General features: G+C 34.0%; 1 non-coding gene across 1 annotated transcript; it reads right to left on the reverse strand.

The window, feature by feature from the left end:
- Positions 1-623: 623 nt before the first annotated feature.
- On the reverse strand, positions 624-764 carry LOC111757965 (small nucleolar RNA SNORA67). Its single transcript, XR_002792221.1, has one exon. It is a non-coding gene; the product is annotated as a small nucleolar RNA SNORA67 (small nucleolar RNA).
- Positions 765-11,852: the final 11,088 nt, after the last annotated feature.

Here is an 11,852-nt window from a genome sequence, read left to right on the forward strand (position 1 = left end):
AAAGTTAAAACCAAAAACAAAATTTACCAAATACTTCTGTTTGTGAGCCAAAGTGTTCTCAAATAAAAGCATTTATGATATGAAGTACCACTGTATTTACAAAGGCAAATGTATACTTGATCTATCTGATAAGAGTAGATAATTTATTGTTAACAACTGACAATATATCATTAAGGATCTGAAAGATTGTCCCCCCATCACTCCCCAAGAAGCTTGGGTATCAATTTATTTTGATGGAAATTAAAAATAAAAACAAACAAACAAAACCCTTGAAATCTACCTCTGAAGAAGATAGTGAGACCTTTATCCCAAATGCTGTTTCCTCTTATTCATGTGTACATGGATCTTAGGTGCAGTGAAAGCAAAGAACAAGATAGACCATGAAAGGAAATTTTTACACTGATTGATTTCATCACCAGGCAGTTTCGATTCTCAGCTTCCTTCCTCTCTTGTGAAAACAAAACCATTCCTTTACCTCCTGAGACCAGCATGAATGCTTGAGCTTTCCAAGCACTAGTTTCTGTGACCATGCCTCTGAGTTGGGATGCTGGTAACACTCTCCACATGAGGAGCTAGTACTGTAACTTGTCTCTAAAATTAAAAGAGTTCCAATATTATTTTTTACCTGTAGGGAGCCAAAGAAAAGTAAATGAAACAAACATCCTCTTTCACTCAGTGATCTCAGAATATCAGATTTTCTTCCACGTTGCTACTTTCCTGAAAGGGGCATTTTTTGGTCCTTTGGAGAGATAATCACCATGGATAAGACTCCCAACTTTTAAAGGTTTATTTTACCCACTTAATTACATCAAGTCAGTTTGACTGGAGTTGGAGATGTCTTTGTCACTTGCAAAGGCTCATAATTCTCCGTTCCATCATCTCAGTTTCTTCAGTTGTCCAACAATCATGCTGTAATCCAGATCTAAGCCATGCTTTGAAATCCTCAACTTCCTTTATAAGCTGTAACAATTTGAGGAACTATTTTTGTCTTTCCATGTCATGGCCCTTCTGCACAGTCTCAGAACAGTGCCCTCATGGAAATGAAATATGAGGAGGATAGTGAGGGGAACTGACTAAATCAGAGGAAGAAACATTGTAGTTTCAACTAAAGACTGGCTTCACCTGGAAACTTGGCATCTCCAGGGTTTGGACTGCATTTTGGAAATTGAACAAGAGAACATATTTGGAGGAAAGGGGACCAAATAGGTTCACGTTCATGTGACATTGATTTCCTTGTCTCTAAGGTGCCCCTAGGGGGATTGGATAATTCTTTTAGTGAATCTACTGTTTTCATTAGTGAATTTGTTCAAAGAAGAACATGGCTGCTAACTGATGTAGGCCCAGATTCACAAGATCAGGAACACAGATGCACCCCATGCCTCCTTGAGCAGATTTGAACAGGATTCCATGACTGCACCCTGTCAATCTCACTCTCAAGAACTAAGTTGAAGCCTCCAACCTTACCATTAAGATAGAAAAAAATCCTTTCCAGAGTGCATCTCTATCCTTCATTTTACTTCTCAAGATGATGCTAGGGTTACCATTCAAAGTTAAACCTTATGACCTCATCGGTAATATCTAAAGTATTTACATTACTTCCCATGACCCACCAGTCATTAAATTTTAACATGTTTACTAGTCCTCTCCAGGTATTTCCTGCTTCTGTTGCTTCAGGATTATTATTACAAATTACTCTCACAGTAATTTAGTGTCCAGTGAGGTGCTCATCTTTCAGGCTATACTCTGTGAGTGAACAACTCTGGTGTCTGTTAACTCACACCAATATTCCTGGAAATTTCCTTTGATCTTTGGGCCAAAATGAACTTGTGAATTAAAGCATAAGATTAAAATTGAGTGAAAGTTACTTAATCCAGAAATTAGTGTATATACAGAATTTTGTAATTTTAGAAGCAAACTTTAGTGAAGAAATGGGAGCAAATATTAATTGTAAACTCTGATATCTTGTGTCCATATTTATAGAATAATATTCCCTTAAGCCTCAAAGCTCTAAGGCAAAGTCCTTTCAAGCTGTGAGCCTCTGTCCAAACAAAATCAAGTCACATAATCTGAAATAACAGTAACATGGGGTAGACACTCTTATTCAAAAAGAAAAGAGTAAGGGACACAGAAGGAATTCCTATTTTTTGAAAGCAAGATGGAAGCCAAACTTGAAAAATATTAAAACATGCAGCTCCTTTTGTAGTATCCAAGGTGCATGGCAATAAATTAAAATAGATTAATACCCAGTATCTTCAAAGATCTCCTTACTGACCTCCCAGGCATTCTCCTGAGGAGTTGATACTGACCAGAAATCTGACCCATACTGCTTGCATTCTGCATATTGGTAAAGCCATCACTTCCTTGATGACCCCCCCCCAGGTTTGCTGTTGGTTGGAGTCCCAGTCAGGTCCCAGTGGACAAAAGTAGAGTGGACACTGAGTGCCTGGGAATCTGATCAGTTCGAGAGAATTCCAGGTGACCAATTCCTATTTTTCCCTCAAGTAATGAGTGGGATTTTGATGATTTTTGAGATAAGCAGTCATGGCCTCTTTTTCTCTTTACTATACAAATTACTTGATTTGGTTTTACTGACACTCATCCCCTTAGCAACCTTGTTTCCCTTAGCCACTACTTTATACTGTTTGTTTTGTGTCAATACTTAAGTTTTTACCTTTGAATTTTTGTCTCCAATTCACACTATACACCTGTTTTAATGCAGCTAGTGGTAAATATGCCATAGCATTAATTTTCTTCTGCCTTAAAATTTCTTTATGAGGTCAGTCCGTTACCTTATTCTCAATCTTCTGCAAGGCTATAAGACATGGGAAATATGCAAATGTATAATTATTAATTTTATTATCAATAGTTTTGGCAGTGTGTAACTGCTCATGCAGTACATATCTTAAACTTAAGTCTGCTGATCTTGGCATTTATTGTTCATATTTTATCAATGTTCTGATTGTCTTATCTATGAGTAGCATCACTAATTTGGCTTGTATTATAGCATTCTAGAGCTTCTCTCTCCTTCATTTCCAAAATTTTCCAAACTTTTCCTGCAAAAGAGTTTCAGTTGTTTCCAAAACACATAGTATGATATGATTAAATAAATGATCACACTTTTCTGTTCCAATTCATTCAAACTACATTACATGTTCAATTTTAACAGAAAGAATTAATTTTGTTCATAGTTTCAGAATATTCAGCTTATCCTCAATTAGCTCCATGCAAGGACATAATGGCAGATGGTATGCTGATATAGTACAACTTAATTCATAACTGAGGGAAGTGGAGAAGAGGAACACAAGTAAAGAAAAGGGAGCCAGTCATGTTACTCAAGATTGGGTCACAATGATCCACCAGAACACACCCCAATGTGATCTTTCTAATCCTCTGGTTTACTTTCAAGTAAATCATCTTCATAATTAAGCTTCACCATCACAGACAGGGCAGGTTCCTGGAAAGAAATGACCATAAATTTCACATAAACATCCCAAGGAAAAATAATGGATGTTTCTCAATTTTAACAGAGAATATATTGTCATATACGATGGGATCGGTAAAATTCTTGTCATGAAAATGACAATGTCAGATTATTCATTCCTTCATTACATGTCTAATGAACATGAGAGTAGAATGTGTGGGCTATAAAATCATTCATAGTGTGACTTCTAACTCAGCAGGTCTGTTTTAAGAACATTCCAACTCTCAGTGATTTATAGAATAAAATGTGCATAATAGCATTACTTACTTTTTTTGAATTTTATAGGCATTACTTCTTAATAGTAACATTTTATTCTTTGTTTTTTATTTTAGGGAAAAAAGTAAAAATTAAATGACAAAGGAGAACAGCAATAGTTAATACATTGAGCATTGTTATCTTTAAAGTAGTTAATCAACATACCAGATTTAGGTTTATAAGGTCCTCCATACAATATTAGCTAAAACCTATCTTTAAAATTTACTAAGAGTGGGGCTGGGGATTTAGCTCAGCGGCATAAGTGCCTGCCTTGCAAGCAGGCAGTCCTGAGTTTGATCCCCGGTACAGATAAAAAGAAAAAAGACCAAAAAAAAATTTACTAAGAGAAGCTGGTACTACAGCTATTTAATATATTTTTTAAAGAGGAAAAGGTATGAATATAACTACATAAATGAAGTTAGTAAACCTGATCTGTGACTGGGTGAAATTTTTCCAATATTAAAAAAAATTGTACTCGGTTTTACATCCTAACCCTTTTTCTTCAAAATTAATGCAAAGCATATGAAGACAGTATATTTCTTTACATTCTGTAAATATTCCTTGGGGAGAGAATTTAAAAAGTCATCCTTTTGACACTTTCATCTTTAAAATCAATGTTAGGTTTAAGCCACATTTATTTGTCACCGGATAGAACTTTCCTAGCAAAAGAACTCTTGGTAGCATCGTTTATTTGACAATTTCACAAAGAATAGATGAAAGGATTTATCATGGTGTAGAAAAAAGCAATTGCTTTGTCAATCAATAGAGTTGCTGTAGGTCTCATGTACACAAATATGCATGGCACAAAGAACAAGACAGCCACTGTGATATGGGAAGCACAAGTGGAGAGAGCTTTCTGCTTCCCCTCCACACTGTGGTTATTCAAGGAGAACAAAACGGACATATAGGAGATGAGGAGAAGCAGAAGATTTAACATACAGAAGAAGCCATTGTTGGTAGCAATGAATAACTCCCGAATGTTGGTGTCAGTGCAGGCCAGCTTTAGCAGAGGATTCAGATCTCACATAAAATGATCAGTGATATTTGGGCCACAGAAAAGAAGTGGCAAGATAAAAAGGATCTATATAGTTGCATGAAGAAAGCCTCCCTCCTAGGACATACCCACTAGCAGGCCACACACTCTTCAGTTCATGATGGTTACATAGTACAAGGGCTTGCAGATGGTCATGTAGTGGTCACAGGCCAGCACAGTCAGCAGGATGACCTCAGCACCAGCTATAAAATTTTCTGCAAAGACTTGAGTCAAACACGCATCTTTTCTTGCAGTGAATCTTGAATCACTTTTGGGTTATTGACTATGGGACATCATGGACCAATAAAGGAGAGATGGGCCAGTAAAAAGTACATGAGAGATTTCTGTAATGGGCTGATAATGATGGTGATAAGGATGAACACATTTCCTACTGTGGAGATGATGTAGATGAGCAAAAACCCAGCGTATCCTTAAAAATTTTCATCTTAACCTATATACCCCATAATGTCCTGGTACAGCAATCTAAGGTAATACAGTCTTGTTATTAAGAGTATAGTGATTATTATAATACTCAGTTATTCAAATGGAACTTTGTTGTGTTTTATAGAAAGATAATGATACATTTAAGTTCTCAAGGATAAAGACAATGAATCTTCCCCCTGTTTCTTAGCTCATTTTTTATATCCAATTTCTGCTGAGGTTGTTTGAAAAACATTTGTCAAAGTGGTTAATTATACTAGTTTAAGATTGAGGAGAATCAGGAGGTTAAGATTAGATCTTTGTTCTTCCATTTGGAATAGCCTTTACCTGTGTATATTTCCGGGTACTTTGTACACCTACATCATTACATCAAAAGTCTGATTGACACTATTGATTCACAACTGTTAAGTGAGTTGATAGTTATGTGAAAACGTAAAAAATAGTTCTGGACACATATTTAACTCTATACCATGCAAGCATTCAAGAAAGAAGCAGAATGGACAGTTTGAGCAATAAAACAGAAAACCATTTTACTATGCCAAAAGCTCAGAAGAAGTCCTCACCATCTCATACATACAGAAACACAAGGACATTTCTTAGCAGTTGACCCCAAAAACAACTCTCTATATTGGGGCTTGAATTTACCAACATTAACATATTATGTTAATATTAAATGTTATTCTTCACAGAATAAATGAATAATAATAATTATAAAGGCAATGAAAGCAGGAGTTTATTTTTTAGATCTTTAAATAGGTACCTAGAGGAATTTGTATTCAGTGATGATAATGTCATGTATGTACACAAATCTCTAAAAAGTGAAATGTTAGATATTATATATGAAAACTTTTTGAAAGTTCATTGGATCTATAAATTGTTGTATAATACCATTATATTAATGTTAATATGTATTTTGTGTACTTGAGATGCATTTATTTCATGTGCAGAATTAATCTTGGTGTGTGAATTAGAAGGTTCTTGACAAAACTGTTTTCTGATATTAGAGAAATGAGTCTCACAAATTACTTCCAGTCTTCAAGTCTCAGATTTTTCAATATGAAATTAGATTAATTATATTTACTAGCTTTTTTTAGAACTAGTAATGAGGGTGCAATACATATGATTTATTTGTCAAATGTAATGATTGCCCTATTTGAAAAATAATGAAGTGAAATAAGAAATAGCAAAGTAAAAACTTACATACATACTCATAGATGACTTACATACTGCTTGGGCAATTTTGGAAACAATTTCATCTTCAAAATAACATCTTGGGATAAAAAATACCCTTCCATTATGAAATAATTCATAGAAAGTAGAAAGAAAGTCCATGTGCTTGCCAAGAGATTATTTCTAAAATCTGTATCAAATATACTAGGAAGTAACATTGTAAGTCTACAGCTTCAAAATTTTTATCTGAACCCTAAAAGGGTTTGCTGAAAAACTGTTGTTCAAATTTAGAATAGGGTATTCTGACATATTCTGGAAGAATGATCTTAATTTTGTAACTCTGGTCCTGCAGTGAAGAAGACACAAGGTTTGAAGCAAAAATTTTCAAGTTGTTTGAGGACTCAGGATGAATGTTTCTCTGAATGTGTGAACTACAACAAGGACTATTTATCTTGTTGTGTAAGACTATTTAAACTGGTTTCAAGAAAGACTGAGAGATCCTGACGTACATCTGTTTTATCTCCCAGGAATTAATTATTCCCTTTGGTGAAAGGACTTTGCCTGGAGAAATAATCTAGAAATCATCCACTCTTAAATGAGAATTTCATTCCCTGTACTTGGAACACACACATGATAGACTCTTTCCTATAGAAAAGTTTCTGTTAGAGGAGCTAAGTGTCTTATAATGTGGTGGTATCACTCCAACTTTTGGATTAGTGATGTAGTTTTCCTGGTGACACCTGTAAGGGGAATAACGTCTTTCCAGTTATCAACAATAAAGCACTTATGGAAATCCACAATTGGTTGCATGGAGAGCTGAACCTGTAAGGGATTAAAATGAATGACAGTGAATGAAAAATCCTTGAGTTTGAAAGCTGCTTTCCCTATTTCCCACAGTGCTGTGGGAGTAGGAAGGCGCCATGGTGCGTAACTCTTGTGATACTATGCGGTCAGTTGGAGAACACTGTTGGAGAACAAAAAGAAGGTTCTTATAGTTTCAAATTTGTTAATTAGTTATTCTCCCATACTGGTAAAATACCGTGGTTTTCATTTGAAACTATCTGATGTTGTTGTCTACATTTACATATATTATTAGCTTTTAATATATTGCCTTTTGTGAAGTCTCTATATATGTCTTTGATTAAATAGTATCAGTTCTTTATGAAGATATAGGTGTCAGAGTATTTCAGACATATCTTCTGCTGTGCTTTTAATTTATAAATATGTACGTATGTAATTTTCTAAAACTAAGTGTATTGCAATTTCATTTTTCTATCACTTCTTAGAAGTACAATCAGCTTTCAAAAAGTTTCTATATGTAATATCTAATATTTCACTGTTTATAGATGTGTATACATTCATGATATTGTTACCACTCCCTATGCAATAAATCCCTCTAGTTACCTATTCAGTCACCTAAAAATGAACTCTTATTTTCATTACTATTATAACTATTATCACTATTTTTATTGTTATATTAAGAATACATGTTATTCTCTCAACAAATTTTACCTATCCACCTGCAGTATTCATATAGACTTGATGTAATGGTATGGTATATAAATTTCTACAGCTTACTTTCCATGTGGATCCAAAACTTTCCCCTCTCTGACTCACTTTTCATCACCCCCTTTTTCCAGGTCAGGAACATCATCATTTTACTCTCCGAGTCTATGTTTTACTGTTATGTAGATGTATTCTATAAAAGGTATAATGCCTAATTTACACTTCTATGTGGTCTGTTTTTCTTACTGTAATGTTCTCCATGGCAATTTCATGTTTCTTCAATTTTAAGACTAAATAATTATATTTTATATAACAATTTTATCCATCATCTGTCAGTGGACATTTAAATTTCTTTGACATCTTGGCTACTGTGCAAAATATATAACAGACTATAAGTCTTTATTTCTTTGCTAAAGACATAAGAAATTTAACACAAAAGCAACAAGTAATCCTGTCAATAAACTGACAAGTGACACCGACAGAGTCTTCTTTATTTCCCTTTCTAAAGAGAAGATAATACCATGGCCACTATATATACTTAGACATCATGAAATTGCAAAGCAAGACTACTTTGAAATATAGTTTAATCTGAGTCAAATGGTCATCATCAAGTACACAAAGAAATAATGAATGTTGGGCTGATGATTTAGCTCATCCTCATGAGCACCTGCCTTGAAAGTGAGGTCATAAATTTGACCCCCCTTAACAAATAGATTAATTACTTAATTAATTAACAAAAATAAATCCTGAGGAAAAGTCATCCATTACACACTATGAGTGGAAATATAAATTATTGCAACCAATTTGTGAAGCTGTATATTTGTGGTGGCAAGCCTATGACTTCCTGCCACAGCCTTTGTTATCATTTAAAGAAAGCTGTAAAGGTTTCCCCATCACTGATACAGATGCTTCTTTAAAAACTGAACAGAAAGACACCATTTTATTCAGCTATACAACTCACCAGCATATGCTCAAATGAATCAAGGAATCATAATTTAGAAATATTTAGACAAATTCAATTCGCATTATGATTTTGATGATGACTTCATGTGTATTTGTATGGGGAAGATGCTGTCATCACCCTTGTAACCTAATTGTTTGTTAACAGAAACAAAATATTGTTGAATATTTTTGTTAATCAATTGAATGGCTTGGATACAAAACAGTTTGTGAACTGAGTATTAGTGTACCTGTGAACTCATTTTTATCACAAACAGTTTACAGAAGCCAAGTCATAGGGCTAATTGATCATCAGGGGCTAAATGAAATATAACAATGTAGTATATATACATAATGAATATTATTCAGTCCTGAAGAAAATGAGATCACTTAATTTGTGGGAAAATAGATGAAACTAGAGATAATCCTGTTGTTGAAAATAAGCCAGATTCATGAAATGTCACATGTTTTATTTCATACATTGCATCTAGAATGTAGTGATGACACTATCATAGAAAGGAGACTATTAAGGTTAGGAAGAAGAGGCAAATGGGAGGAAGGAGATGGAGGAAAGTTGGTACTGAGGATGATATGATCAAAGCCCAGCATGTGTAAGAGCAGAAACACAACAATAGATTTCATGGTCTTGTATAAGTAAGATGTGTTTATTGAACATTAAAAGGCTGAAATCAGGTATAGCTGGTAGGTTGTTTTGAAATGCTATTATAAATAAATACAACAGCTTCTTCAAAGATGACTTATTTATGAATGAGGTTGAAGCAAGCATAGTAGTTCATAATTTTTTCAATGTGATGGCTTCTTTTCTCTTTTAGCATATACCCCAGCAAGGGCTTGCTGGACCACATGATAGTATGCTTTGTAACATTTGAAGAACAACCACACAGATTTTTGTAACAGTGGTACCAAGTCAGATTCCTGCCAACAGGGTCCCACTGTGGCCTTTTCTTCACCTTGTCATCATCACTTGTCATCTTTTGTATTTTTCAAAATTGCCATTCTTTCTGAGGGAAGCTAGTATTTCAATGAGGTTTTGATTTTTATTGTCTTGATAATTAGTGATGCGAAGCATTTTTATAAACTTGTTCATTTGTTTATCTTTTACTGAGAAATGTTTAATTGAATCTTTTGTCCACTTAAAATAATCTTTGTTGTCTATTTATACATTTGTTATCTTACTGAACTTTTAGTCCCTTATATATTCTTTATATTAAATGCTTGTTAGACATAAACACATTTCTCTGGTTACTTTGCAAGTATTTTCTCCCATTCTGCACACTGTCTCTTATCTTCTTAAGAAAAAGCTTTTTATTTTCTATAATTTCATTTGTGTAATATTGTCTTAGTTCCCTATTTTTGCAAGTTTGGTCTAAATTTTTTTTCTATCCCTGTGTTCTGAATCACTTACTCTATTTCTTTTCAGTAATATTACAGTTTTATGTCTAACGTTTATGTCTTCAATACGTTTAGAACTAGTTTTTGTAACATATGAGAGAAGAATATTGAGTATCCCATATTCAGTATACCATGACCAATCTTGAAAATGACACACTTGAATGAGTGTTCATAGCACTTTAAAAAGCCAGTAGGCAGGGAAAGTGTTTATACCTGGAATTTCTGCAAAAATTATTCATGTGTCTACTTCAATGGATTAAGATACACCTAGCATTTCTGGTGTTGGGTGTGTATGCTGATGATTCACATATAGGCCATCAAAGTGAGGAAGGAATATTCATTCCAGATGAGTGTGACACCACCCAATAGGCATGCAGTGTGGATGGAATAAAACCATAGAGAGAATTTGAAAATTTGTCTTTTGATGAAGAAGGTCACCAACTTTCCATATTAGTCTCAAAATTCAGTATTCTAGTACAGACTAGAACCTATGATTCTATAAAGAGTTTTCAGGTCTTCAGTCTTGGACTGATGCTGATTTTTTGTGCCTCTTTCTTTTTGATTTCCATTTTGGGGTTGTGTACATAAGCCGTAAAGATTTATTTTTATTTTCTTTATTTTAAAGAGGTTAAAGGAAAACAAAAATGATATAGGATTTCAAAACAAGATGATAAGAAATTAACAATAGTCACTGTACTGCATATTGTTATCTTCAAAATAGTTGCTCAGATATAAAGAACATTTGGGATGGATAAAAGACAAAAAAGGAAATATATAAATGATAGTTAAGGCATTTGTACTACTAATTCTATTAGTTCATGGTTTCCATCTTCTTTTAATGAATTGCTACTAAATCCTGTGAGCCTAAAGCACACAGAGGAATTCTAGAATATTTCATCTCTGGCTCCACAAATGCTCATGGTAGTATTCTGCTCTGATCCCTTAAATCTACTCACATGTCCATGAATGATTCTGCATGATTCTTTTTAATTCCATTCCTCTAGATAACACTAACTAATAAAGATTTTAGGTTTTTAAGACTTAAATTTTTCATTGTTTCTCTTCCTGACAATGTAGGGGGGACTGAAACTTCATGTTGTGATCTAATTAAGTAATAGGAAAATACATTGATTTAATTAACTTAATTCACCACTTGTGAGATAAGTGGAATTTATTCAGTCACTAAAAATTACTTTTTAATGTTTTGGGGATAGTCAAAAATGATATTACTGTCTTATTTAGCACTTTTTGACAATATAGAAATGGAAAACAATAATGCACATAGACATGTAAAGATTTCCAAGAGCATAAAAAACTAATAAAGGACAAATAATCAAAGATCCAGATTCTCAGCTCCAGACATTCCTGAACAATCCAAAGATTTCTAAGGGTCTTCTGTAGGAGAATCATCTTTTCTTTAGCTATAGAGATAACATTACCAAAAGCCAAACACAAGTCCTCATTATGCACGTGGCTAAATAACAGTTCATTGTTAACACTGAGCTTCCAAGCATTTCTGCACTTGAAGTGAGGGTTCCAATCAGAAAAGAATTGGAATGGAGATATGTGGGCTGAGTGTGAAGCCATGCACGTTGAATTTCTAAATTCTGATGA

Source organism: Cavia porcellus, unplaced genomic scaffold, assembly GCF_034190915.1.
Source record: "Cavia porcellus strain 051 isolate PalLab524CR breed Dunkin Hartley unplaced genomic scaffold, mCavPor4.1 scaffold_17, whole genome shotgun sequence".
NCBI classification, from domain to species: domain Eukaryota; kingdom Metazoa; phylum Chordata; class Mammalia; order Rodentia; family Caviidae; genus Cavia; species Cavia porcellus.